This window comes from Sphaerodactylus townsendi, linkage group LG09 (genome assembly GCF_021028975.2).
Source record: "Sphaerodactylus townsendi isolate TG3544 linkage group LG09, MPM_Stown_v2.3, whole genome shotgun sequence".
Taxonomy (NCBI): domain Eukaryota; kingdom Metazoa; phylum Chordata; class Lepidosauria; order Squamata; family Sphaerodactylidae; genus Sphaerodactylus; species Sphaerodactylus townsendi.
In genome coordinates this window covers 92,752,521-92,766,004 of record NC_059433.1, presented here as the reverse complement: position 1 = coordinate 92,766,004, position 13,484 = coordinate 92,752,521, and the positions used below count along the sequence as shown (strand labels likewise).

At 40.0% G+C, this 13,484-nt stretch overlaps 1 protein-coding gene across 8 annotated transcripts in view; it reads left to right on the top strand.

Annotated features, from left to right (window-relative positions):
* RALYL (RALY RNA binding protein like) overlaps positions 1–13,484 on the top strand; it is a 305,642-nt gene that overhangs the window by 162,311 nt on the left and 129,847 nt on the right. The gene's annotated exons all lie outside the window — the stretch shown is intronic.

Sequence of the window (13,484 nt, the reverse complement as noted above, 5' to 3'; positions counted from 1 at the left end):
TATAGCAATCTATTTTCCACTGTATGGAATTAATGATGAAATTGGAAAAGAAACCATACTGGGACTGGAACAGGAAGAAAGAGTTCTAGAACAATGGACAATTTATAGAATCATAGAGTTGGAAGGGGCTACAAAAGCCATCTAATGCAATGCAGAATCACGCTAAAGCATCCCTGACAAGTGTATGTCCAGTCACTGCTTGAAAACTGGCAGTGTAGGGGAGCTTACCACCTCTCTACACCATTGATTCCACTGCTAAACTACTGTCACTGTAAAAACATTTTTTCCTAATAACCAATTGGTACCTTTCTGCCCACAATTTTTACCCATTATAACTTCTGCTGTGAACAGGAACAACTCCCTGTTCTAAGGGACAGCCTTTCAAATACTCAAAGAGAGCAATCAACTTCCTTGTTTCCAGAGTAAACTTTTTCAGGTCCCTCTGCCTTTCGCTTTTCATCCTCATTGTTCTCCTTTGCACCTGCTCCATTCTGTCCACATCCCTTTCGAAGTAAGCCCTCCAAAACTGCACACAGTACTCCAGGTTAGTCCTGACCAATGCAGTGTACTGTGGGACTATGACCTCTTGCGATTTGGATGTTAAGCCAAAAGACCACTATAATGAAAGCAAGCCTGGGAGAGCCAATGCTTGTTTCAGTAAAGACCTTTTCTCCAATAACTCCAACCAGCTGAGTTCTCAACAATTTATTGTAAAAGTTCAAAGCAAAGAAATAAAACTTAAATGCAATTACTCAGCTGAATACAGTCTTATTTGGAAGTTCTTTGTCCCCATTCCAGGAACCCATGGTCCAGAGATCCTTCTCTGACCATGTCTCAAGATGAAATCCAAAATCCTTTGTTTTCCCCCTCTCAGGAAAACTCTGCTCAGGCCACGAGGTAACTTAGGCCTTTGAAGTTGCATCTTGACACCTTTGCATAGGATCAAAGACCCAAGATGCTTTTCTCAGTCATATGTGATTTCCCTTTGCTGTAGCGATAGCATCATTCCATGACAACCACATTAGCCTTTTTTTTCTGCTGCATCACACTGATTGCTCATATTTAGCTTACAGTCCACTCATACCTCAAGAATCTTGTTCACACACACTGTTCATATGCATCCAGTATGTATTCTTCTCATTTTTGCATGCCAGCTATAGAACTCTGAATTCATCCTTGTTGAATTTCATCTTGTTCAAATATGCCCACGTTTCTAGTGTGTTCAGGTCTCATTGGATTTTGTCTCTGTCTTCCAAGGCTATTCCTCCCAATCTGCAAGTTTAATGGGTAGTCCCTCTACCCCCTAATCCAGAACATTTATAACAATGTTGAAATCTACCAGGGCCAGAACTAAGTCCTGTGGCACCCCACTAATTTTGATCTACTTCATACTACTTCTTAACTTATTAGTGTAACAGGTCACTAATGTATTTTTTTTTAATGACCATATATGAACAGCTGCGAAAATAAATCACAAGGGCATATAATTTCGCAACTAAAAAAGTAATAAGTCTACTACTGTCTTCTAATCAAAGAGGAGATGTCTCAACTTGATCTGTATTTTGGAGTATTTTAGTTAGTCCCTGTCCCTTTAAGACGTTTCCCAATAGGCAATTTTTTTTCTTTACCCAGCAATCCCCTGTTTTAGTTCTTACCAGTCAGTCAGAATGAGGTGCCAAGGGTAGTTGGAGACTGGAATATTCGTGATGTACATAGTAGTATATGGTGGTCCATAGAGCACAAGTTATGGTTAACAGTAATTAGAACCAGACAAGGACTAAGAGAACTAAAAGGAAGCAAGACACAGTGGACTTTCTTGAAAGCAGCCGAGAGAAGACACAGTCTACAGCTTCAAATCTGTTCAAGACAAGCAAGTACTCTGATTTAGATAGACCCAAGGGAAGAGCTACGGTCTTGTTTCTCTCAAGTAATTGTAAGAACTGTTGAACCTGGCTTGTGTCTCCCCCACTCTGTCCTAGCCAAATACAGGGCACCAAAAACAGATTCACTTGGGGGGCAGAACAATACCAACAAATTGGATAGAATAAACATATCACTCTCTTCAGACTGTTACCTAAATAAACATTTCTTAATCATGCTCATAGCTTCCTGTCTAATGACTGATTGAAGGGAGTCCAAGGGAAAATTGAAGAGCTGTAGTTGCTCTACAAGTTTATCCCAGTGAGAAACATAAGAATCCTCCCTGATCAATCCAATGTCACCTCCTCTAATCAGAAGAAATTCTACTGACAACTTGCTCTATTCAAGGTTTCCTCATTTCTTAGAATGGCTGTGTAGCTTAAAGCCACATCTTATTTGATTTGGCAGTAATAACGTTAATCAATATATAAGTTAAATACTTGCATTTATCCTTCCCAGACCTGATTTATCTTTTGTATGTTTTCTTAGTGAGGAAAAGTAAGGACCAAACAGCAATTCATTGGTAACAAAAAGTAATAGCTTGAAATTAACCTTTCCTCCCACTTAGACCAATTACCCATTCAATTTCTCTTTTTATACCCACATCATACCCAGAATTGGGAAGGACTGCGAGTACAATTCCCAGTTGAATAACTAACAGTGCTAGAGATAGAAACAATAATATCACATTACAAGATATGCCATTTTATGTTCAATTCAGCTATGAGCAGAATTTAGGTATTCAAGAAATGCATACAATCAAGTGAAAATGTAGCTCACCTTGTGTTCTATTCTGGGTAGGAAGGCAGCATGGTATATAGCCCAATCTTATCAGATCTCAAAATCCAAACAGAGTTAATACTGAGATGGGAGATACCAAGAAAGTGTCTGCAGAGGAAGGCAAGAATTAGGACTAATAAAAGAAAACACTTCTTCACGCAACGTGTGATTGGTGTTTGGAATATGCTGCCACAGGAGGTGGTGATGGCCACTAACCTGGATAGCTTTAAAAGGGGCTTGGACAGATTTATGGAGGAGAAGTCAATTTATGGCTACCAATATTGATCCTCTTTGATCTGAGATTGCAAATGCCTTAACAGACCAGGTGCTCAGGAGCAACAGCCGCAGAAGGCCATTGCTTTCACATCCTGCATGTGAGCTCCCAATGGCAGCTGGTGGGCCACTGTGAGTAGCAGAGAGCTGGACTAGATGGACTCTGGTCTGATCCAGCTGGCTTGTTCTTATGTTCAATGGCAAACCACCTTTGCCTTTCACTTGCCTTGAAAGCCCATTGCTGGGGTCACCATAATTAATGTCCTACAAAGTGTCCTATTGTTAACAGTCTTGCTCAGGTCTTGAGTCAGTCTATCTCTTATTGAGCCTTCCTCCTTTTCTGCTGCCTTCAACTTTTCCCAGCATTGTTGTCTTTTCCACTGACTCTTATGTTCATATAATATGAACCAAGTGGGATAGCCTCAATTTAGTCATTTTTCCTTCTTTCTGGTGTTTAGGCTTAATTTGACCTAGAACCCAGTTTTTGGTCTTTTTGGTAATCCATGGTATCCCTACCATACATAGCAATGACACTACTACTCCTTGCTTAAATCTTCCAACAATATTTGGTTCTGCTTAGATTGATAGTACGTGTGTGTGTCCTATTTACCATGTGAATTTCAATCCATTCCTAGCCATTTTTAAAAAAATCTGAACTCAACACATCATCCAGGACATCATGTAATAATGGTTGCTTGTAATATATAATCTATGTAAAAAGCAAACCATCCATTTGTGAGTCGTTCTCTAACTCCGAAACCACTGGATGGATTGCTTTCAAATTTTCACTCAGCGTGCCTTTCCAATGCGGGCAGGTTTTCGGATATTCACATGGCCTTCTGCGGCTGTTGAAGCTGGTTGTGTTTAACTGTCACCCTTAGAATGTTCGTGCAGATGGCCAGAGATGAGCATTGAAAACAGTAAATAGGTAATTCTGTTAGGTAAAACGAGTGGAAGTGAAACACATACATACTTTGCCGTGTGAGACATTAGGTGGGGTCCCCCCCCCACAGGTAACTTTCACTCTCTGTGCCTCACCCACTACTACCACACAACACACATACTCTCATACACATCCAGCTCATCCTCACACACCTCACTCTACCCTCCCTCACATCCAGCCACCACTTACCCACTTCCTCACCCATATTCACCACAGCTCTCTTTTACTAAAAGCAAGCTGGAGTTTCCTTTTTCTTCTAAGAAAATCCGCGAGGTGGGGCGAACCAACACTACTGGCTCAGATTCTTTTGCACGTGGCCCTTTAAGAACCCAGGGAGCTGGCCTCGATCTGAGCACCTCACCACCCTGCCTCTGCTGCCTGACTGGGATAGCCTGCTTGCCCCAGTTCTGCCTTCCCCAAGCCAGGACTGTGTATGTCAACCAGCATAATGGATAGCGGGATTCACACTCTGGACAGTTCCGTTGTGGAATGGAAAGGGTTACCTTATACTAAAAAAAACAAGACACCACCATATAACAATGTGAATTGAAAAGAGAAAGAGGGATTCCATATGACCACCCCAAAAGGCTATGCTGGGGATCATTGGACCTGCATGGACATCTGTGTGGGTTGCGGACTATGATGAGAAGGACAATTGCCACAGCAACACGTGGCCGGGCCCCGCTAGTACCCTATAATAAGGGTTGCTGCCCCTGGTATTGTTACATTGGTAGGAGGTTAAGAGCTCATGTATCTAACCTGGAGGAACCGGGTTTGATTCCCAGCTCTGCCACCTGAGCTGTGGAGGCTTATCTAGGGAATTCAGATTAGCCTGTACACTCCCACACACGCCAGCTGGGTGACCTTGGGCTAGTCACAGCTTCTCGGAGCTCTCTCAGCCCCACCTACCTCACAGGATGTTTGTTGTGAAGGGGAAAGGGCAAGGAGATTGTCAGCCCCTTTGAGTCTCCTGCAGGAGAGAAAGGGGGGATATAAATCCAAACTCTTCTTCTTCTTCTTCTTCTTCTTCTTCTTCTTCTTCTTCTTCTTCTTCTTCTTCTTTGAATACATGTACTCTTTGTTCAGTCATTATGTCAAAAATAGTTTCCCCTCCCCTCGTTGTATGCTTTGGGCAATAATTCTTCCACTGGGTTTCACAAACTTTGAATATAAAATTTTATTTTAAATTCAGATATGGGCTTAAAATTTGGGGCGCAGAGATAGACACAGTTAGGAGAAAATAATGGTAATATTTTAGATTCAAACAAAAACATTTTGAATATAATTCTTGGAAGAACAGCTTAATGCACAACATGTCCCTTGATTATGGTTGATTCATATCTTTATTTATTTAAGTGAAAGCAGCTTTACTATTTTCCCATTCCTTGTGACCTTTATGTCTCATTTAGTCTGGAAATTGACTGCTGCTCAGCATTTTCCTTCCAGGCTAAAAGCTGTTACTCTGCAGGGCTTATATTTAAAGTATGCCAAGCAGCTATTTGCAGGCCTGGAGGGAAAAGGGGCTTGCCTGTCACACCACTTATGGGCTTTATTTATTGTAGCAGTCACTTGGGAGTCACCATCCATGCACCGTTGTTTGGCTGGAGGGAAAGGCTTTTGTTTTTGGGGAGTTTAGATTTTTTTTATATACACTTAAGTGTCTTGGGTGAATTCCACATGATCAACTTGAGAAGCAGAGCTGTAAACAATTGTTCGAGGTTCAGGTGAACTGTGCACAAGTCAAGCTGCCCACTGTGACTCCTGATTTTATACTTCAAAGAATTTGCTTGAGAAGCTGATCCAGAAACCCGTTTTCTTTCCTTAAGATTTTTCTTTTAATTCTGTTTTCAGTAAATTAAAGGCACCATCCATGACCTATTTGAACATATAAAGTTTTTTCATTATCTGTGTATTTCCTACAGCAGTTAGGAAAACAAAAAGCTTTCAGCTTGGGAAAACTAAGTTCCCACAGCGATCACAACACGCTTGCCTCCGTGAAACAAAGGTTATGTTAACTAATTTAGTTTCAGTTATTCTTCAATGCACTAATCAAATTTTTGTGTTTCGTGACTAACTTCTACGAAACACCACCTCCATTTGCGTTGGTATTATCCTAGAATTGTAACCTCATTATATATACTGTGTGCCTTGAGAACCCTTGTATAAGCCATCTAGGCCTGAAGGCCTACTGGTTTTTAATACCAGTTTCAGTTCTACTTGCAATTCTCCTTCTAGCTAATTTCTTTTGCAGTGTGTGAACTAGTTCTCACCTAGACTTGCTGCTCCATTCCATAGTCAAGCCAATAAAATTTAAACCATGAATTAAAGTTTTTTTTTAATATTTATGCAGCTGGCTAGTTTCGATGTTCACTTGCTGTCTTGCTGGACAGATCGTTAGGAGTGTTCTCACTATATTTCTCTTTTATAACAGCAGGAAGCACAAGAGCTTCTAAGGCATAAATATTTGGCCATGCTGTATTCATGGTGTTCAAAATTTTGCCAACTATGTACAGTGCCTACCTGTTCCTAATCTTTTGTCCTCCCAACTGTCAGTTTCATGTGTAAAAAACACTACTTTTGTGCAGCTGAGATAAGAAATTATTTCAAAAGTCCGCTGCTTCTACACAATTCCAATGCCTTTATAAAAGACTTTATTATATTTACTGAATTGAAAAACTCATACAATGTCCAGCTGATATAGCAACAGTGATTGTGACGGTATGTCTGATATAGAAGAAGGCTGATTTCTGATTTTGTAGGGTTAGTTAACAATTCATGTTGCACAATGAGCAACAGTTGTTTTGTGATCTCTTTGACATTTTGCGTGGGAGAGCTTTGCCTCTCCTGAAAAGATGTTGATCACTATCTTACATTTTGTTTAGTTGATTTTGTTCCGGTTGGAATTTTTTATTCAGGTTTTTTTAAAAAGCTATTAGTACAAAGATTTCAGAATAATTGGTCACAGAATGTCCCATGCTGTGGAACGGTTCTTTCATAAGCATAGTAAGTTTACAGTCTGTTGCTCATATTAAGGTGACATGTTAAATGTATTGCAGAAGGCAAGAATGGTAGCTGATATACCCTTTGCAAGAGTTTTTTATCAAGCTGTTTAACATTGCTTATTAAATGTTGTGACATTTTCACATGTAAAAGAAAGCAGAGTCTGTAGGAAGACATTTGCATTTGACTCAAAGCCCTTGGTTAGTCTTGGCCAGTGATTTCTGATGGCAAGATTTCACACAAAACAGATGTTTACTCATAACTACCACTTTTACTGATGGAGGCTTTTTCTGCAAAATAGTTACCTACAAAATAGTTACCTGTGGCACATGCTGTTTCAGCACACTGTGGAGCCTACTGAGAGCTTAAGTAGCAGAAGGCACAAGGTCCATGAATTGGCACCCTAGAGAAAACTGTTTCTCTCTCAAGTGTGGAAGTTTAGCTGGGCTGGAATGCTTCCTGCAGCCTTGGAATTTAGAGGATTTAGAGTGGAAGCATGCCCTCAGCTGTAGAAGGTTTTGGAGACCAATAGTCAGAGGAACAGGTAGACTACTTTCTTGCCTTTTTGGTATTTCTGCTCTTTCCTGAGGGCCATTAATTGGGTGGCTGCCTCCTGAGGTAGATCTTCTGCAATTTTTCTATATAACAAGCTTTTAATCAAGGACTTTATCAAAGTGAGGGTTGCTAAACCTGCCCCAGTGGTCCTAATGTATGGAGCAGTGATAAAAGTATTGGACAAAATCTGGGGTACCCTGGTTCAAATTCTCACTGTGCTGTGGAAACTTGCTGGGTGACCTTAGACCACTCACTCACACTCCGCCTAACCTACCTCACAGGGATATTGTAAGGATAAAATGGAAGGGAGGAAAACAATGACAGCTGCTTTGGATTCCCACTGGGGAGGATGATGGGAAATAAAGTCAATAAATAAACAGATTCAGATCCTCTACCACCTGCAGAGGGAGCAGCAGTGGCGTAGTGGCTAAGAGCAGTGGCTAAGAGCAGGTTCATTCTGAACTGGAGGAACCAGGTTTGATTCCCAGCTCTGCCGCTTGAGTTGTGGAGGCTTATCTGGGGAATTCAGATTAGCCTGTACACTCCCACACACGCCAGCTGAGTGACCTTGGGCTAGTCACAGCTTCTCAGAGCTCTCTCAGCCCCACCCACCTCACAGGGTGTTTGTTGTGAGGGGGGAAGGGCAAGGAGATTGTAAGCCCCCTTGAGTCTCCTACAGGAGAGAAAGGGGGGATATAAATCCAAACTATCATCATCATCATCATCATCATCATCATCATCATCATCATCATCATCATCATCATTAAATAAGCCTTCAGAATCTAGTTTGTGTCGCAGTCAATTTGTGTCTCAGTCAAACTGGAATGTGACCCAGATTTTGGGAGTGTGACTGAATGTTGGAAACAAAACATAGCAAATAAAGGTGTTTAGATAGAACATATGTTGATATTGACAAGATCTGACTTACAGTGACCTGTAAATTTAGTCCATACCAGTTGGTTAACATGATTCATGTAATTTGGATTGAGTTCCCTTTTGTCTGTAAAGGAGAACTGATTCTCAGAGATGTAAGTGATGTATTTGACATGTTACTGATATGCATTAGTTTCTTTCATGTATTCTTATAGTTCATTACTGACACTTATTTGCTAGGATATTTGTATCTCTTAATACTGGTCCCTGGAAACTAATTAACATTTCATTGTATGAGTACTTCTGCTTACATGGTGTTTTTGAACTAAGAATTTTGCTAATCTCTCTGTAATTTATTCTAAAATGTCATAAATAATGTAAAAAAAGAGAAATTAGATGGTAGGTAACATTTTAGGATAATTGTATTTTAATTGCAAAATTACTAAGCAGTTCCCATAAATTACATATCACATCCACATAACTACAAAGTGAATTAATTCATTATGATTAATGTAACAGAAAAAAAAAACACAAGAATTAATGATCAGTGGCTACTTATTTTTAAGGATTTCCAGAGTAGGTCAACACCCTAGGTATTTATTAACATTTATGAATGACACAGATACTTCTAAAGTACACTGAGACACATTAACAAGCCATTGAAAATCAGTTTAATTAATTATTGGGTGTCTGTAAAATGATAGCAAATAAATTCATTGGAAAGGGGCAGTCTGAAAAATTCCTCTGCTCTCTGCTGACAGTCCCTTTTTTAATGTTTTGAACAGGCTTTGTAAAGACTAATGGGATATTTAAGATGTTATTGAAGAGCAATTACCTCATAAAGGTAGAAATCACTGTACTTGTCTTCTATCCAAATGGTAAACCTACTAGATTAATCTCTCACTAGAAAAACGGAAGTTTTCCTTATATACTCCACTTTTTTCAACACTGGTACATACTGCATTTATTGTCGTTCTGATACTGCATTTTCATAGACTGCAAAGAAAGCACTTATTGGATTTTGTTAGGTTAACTAGGCACATGCAAGAAATATTGCTCTAATCTATTGGATTTCATCTATTTTTGCTAGAACCTTTTAGAGACAATGTGTAGGTGCTGCTGTTTATCCCATAGTCACTGTTCTGTGAATAGTGCAGTTTGCTATGTCTGTAGTTAGCCTCAGTTGTGAGATTATTCAGATGCACTTGCATTTTATGTTTTCTGTCTTTAAAGCAACAGTTAAAATGCCTAGATCACTTTATCAAATTATTTGAAGTTGAAACTCATTCCATTTGAGCTTGAAGTAGTGTTGCTTATTTTGGTATTTAAATACAGAGGGCTGGATGCTGTAATTACACAAGTGGAAAGAATTTATGCCACTATATCCTCTCCAAAGAATACTGGGGTTGTGCCACGGAGGTGGGCAGTGACAAACCATCTCTGAATGTTCCCTGCCTTGAAAACTCTACTGGTCACCAAAAGTCTGCAGTGACTTGACAGCAAAAGAAAAAAGAAAGAAAAGAAAAATATCTCTGTTCTTCCACCAGCAGTCTCTTGAGTGCCCTGAAAAAAGTCTTTTGTGAGAGTCAGGAGATCCTCGTGGAGTAAGTGGTTCCTGCCAATGGTCAGTAGCAAGGAGAGGGGAGTGGACAAAATCACTCTCCTTCCATCTTGCATCAGTGCAGATAATCTTAAGCCTTGTTTGCTTGCATGTGCAAGAGCAAAGAAACAGGATTTTCCCCAGTTCTGTTCTTTCACTGAAGCCCTCCCCCTTGCCAATTCGCACTTTACCCGCAAGGGTCACTTGACCCTTAACAAACACTTTTTAGGGAACATGGGGGCTTGGTGAGGAGACGAAAGATCCTGTTGCAAAAACTCCTTCCACTTGCATGGCTATGGGATGCAACCCTAAATATTTACTGATTACGTTTCTGGATTGTGGGGCTTAGAAATTTGTTATCATCCCTCCCCCCTTGCTTCATTTTATTTGCATTTCTGGGTTTGATCCTCCTTGTTCCTCACTTGTGTTCACCTAATCTCCCAATCCAAGCAAGCAAGAAAGATGCAATATGAAGCAAAAAAAAAAAGGACTTTCCATTCTTTCATAGAACAATATCATTTTACATGAGACCACTAAAACTTGGAGTCCTTCATAGCAATAGCAACTTGTACACCTTTACAGACACCAGTACTAGTCTATTTAAAGCTTCAGCATATGTCTGCACCTATGACATTGAGGCTTCAACATAGAGTTGTGGGTGGACAGGTCAGTCAATAAAAGGCTGTCCTTTCTAGATTTGATTCTCTGTCACAAGGATAGTTCCTTCTTGACACACAGGTGAATCACCAAAGAAGCATCTTTCCATGATATATATGTACTTGGACATCTGTTCCCCCTCATTTATCAGGCTTGCGAAAATGACAGAAAAAATTGCTACGTGTCTGCCTACAGTTCCATGCTGAAGTAAGGCAGGGTGAAAGTGAGTTTTGCAACCTGAACTATGCTGGTTACACCTAAAGCAGACACTAATATACAGTTAACAACAAAAATGACCTAATAATTAGTATTAGCAATATTTACATCACTGTGATACAGGGCAGTTACAAAGTAGTTTGATAAAATCCTGGCACTCTAGAGATTAAATGTTTGACCTAAATGTTTGTTTCATATGCAGCGAAAATGTTCCTTCTTTTTTAAGACCCAAGACCTGACCAGACAAATGTCAGATAAAAGGGAATTGGATAAACATAGGACCATCACAATAAGGTTCTCTCAGATATGCAAGATAACGTCACTCCATTACTATACTCTGTTTCACAAAAAGATGATAGTATGGTCAGTTGAGGTGCAATGGTTGAGAAAATTGTATGCTAACACATTACAATATAGTCCCAAACAAATATGATAATTGTCATTCATTTTTACAGGCTGCCTTTGTCAAAACCATTATTTTGTGTCTTATGGAACAAGAGCATTTATAATTCATTGAATGGTTGCACTAGAACCCAGGTGGAACATTCTACAACAAAGAAAGTATGTCATGCTTTGTTCTGTGGTGGAGGAATATACAGTCCTACAAGGGATTGGGATAAAAGGAACTTTGCGTACTTATACATTGAAATTTGCAGTTGTGACTTCAGTGTTCTTGGTCATTCTCTCATTCATGGTTTTGTATAATTCTTCTTAAGACAACCTGAGAGTTACAGCTCAAATAACCCTCTACTACATGGGAGTTGGGGAAACTGTGGAATAATCTGAAGATACAAGAGGAATTGTGAAAATAGCACCTGTGAAAGTTCAAACTGAGAACACAGATCACTTTGGTGCTTTGAGCAACAATAGCTAACATATCTGTTTTCAAAGACTGAATTCCAAACACTAGAAACAACAGGGGATGGCTGTTTCATATTACCTTGCTTTTGAAGTTCCAGCCACATCTGAATGCCCCCAATTTGAAACAGAATTCTAGACTAGATTGAACTTTGTTTCATCCATTTTTTGTGTTTGAAATATTTGAAGACTTTTCATAGTTCGGATTTTATTTTATTTTTTATCTATGGATTTTTATTATTGATGTTGTACATCTTCTGAATCTCCCTGGAATGTCCATTTTTTTAAAAAAAGATAGTGAATTTAAACAATGCCATTACAATGCCCTAAGTATTAGATCTGTACTCATTATCTTGCTACACAGAGGAATTTCTATACTAATAATCTGTCCTTCAAAACTGATTTCAGATAATTTCACTTAAGATATGCATGTAGATATATACTACCTGGGTGTTTTTGTACCAATGTTTGATTCCAGACAGGACAAATAGAATGAGTGCAGGACACCATATAACCCATTTTTTTTGGGGGGGGGACACTTCACACAGGTCCCACCCAGTGGTGTAGCTACCACGGGGTGGGGGCATGTGTCCCAGGAGGACACCGTTGGGATCACCTGGGAGTGGAAAATCGCCCCCACACCCCTCCTCCTTCCCCTCTCGCCCCACCAGACCCGGCAGAGGCTGCTGTACGTGCCTCTGCCCAGCCCCGTCCCACCAGGCCCCAGCACCAGCTAAGGTAAGTAGGGCATGCGGGGTAGGGGACAGCACAGAGCTACCATAGAGTGGGCAAAAAACTCGGAGTCTGCCCTGGGCTCCATTTTCCCTACCTATGCCTCTCATCCGGTCCTTGAAACAAGTCTGCCTCGTTTTATTTCCTTCAACCCACAATGTTTGAAAATCGCTAAACCAGTGATCCTTTTGAAAAATTCTAGATTGGAGCCACTGCCGCACAAACAGCCAGGAGGATGCACTTCACTTCACTTCCTTCTACCGCGCCATCCACAGTCAGGGAGAATCCACCTGCCATTGCTCTCCTGTTGCAGGGAGGCCCCTTTTTCTTTTCTTTTAAAAACATTTTTGCAGGTTGCATCTGGATAGCTACGCAGATGCATCCGGTCATATCATGGGATGACCAACATGGCTTTGAGGGTTCATGTCTGCATGCCTGCAGTGGAAAAAAAGAGAAGCATCTTCGTGCAAAAGTGTGAAAGCAATCCAGATTGTTTCTGTGGGCTGTAGTCACTTCCTGTGTGGCAAGCATGTAAATGGGGAAAAGAAAAGCAGGTTCCTTTATAATGACTGCAAACCGTTATATAATTACTGTACAGAATCCATCAATGTATTTTTTTTAATCCTGATCCAGGTGTGGATGGCAGTGAGATGTTTCTATTGTACAACTTTTTCTTGTCAGTGCTTTCTCAAAAATAATTTTAAGGCTTTTATTTTCAATGCTAGCATTATGGATACAGCTTCTTCGAAAAGCATATAAATTGCTGAAGTTATAATGTAACAAAGATGCATTGTTTATATTAGTTCCCAATATTCCGCTGTCTCAAGACATCCCAGCCTGTTCCATTAAAGGAAATCTTCTCTAAGGGTGCTCTATTGATAATAACTTTACCAACCCACCCAATATTAGGACTTTCAATAATGTTAACCTGAAATGTTTCCATGGAAGTGGTTCATCTTAAAATCATCTTTGGTATCTAAAAGTTGTTTAAACAAAGGCAGACAGGTGCTTAGACTATCATGACTGCTGCCACTTTTCTCTGTCAGTCATCCTATTTGTCCTCCTTTAATTGGTATA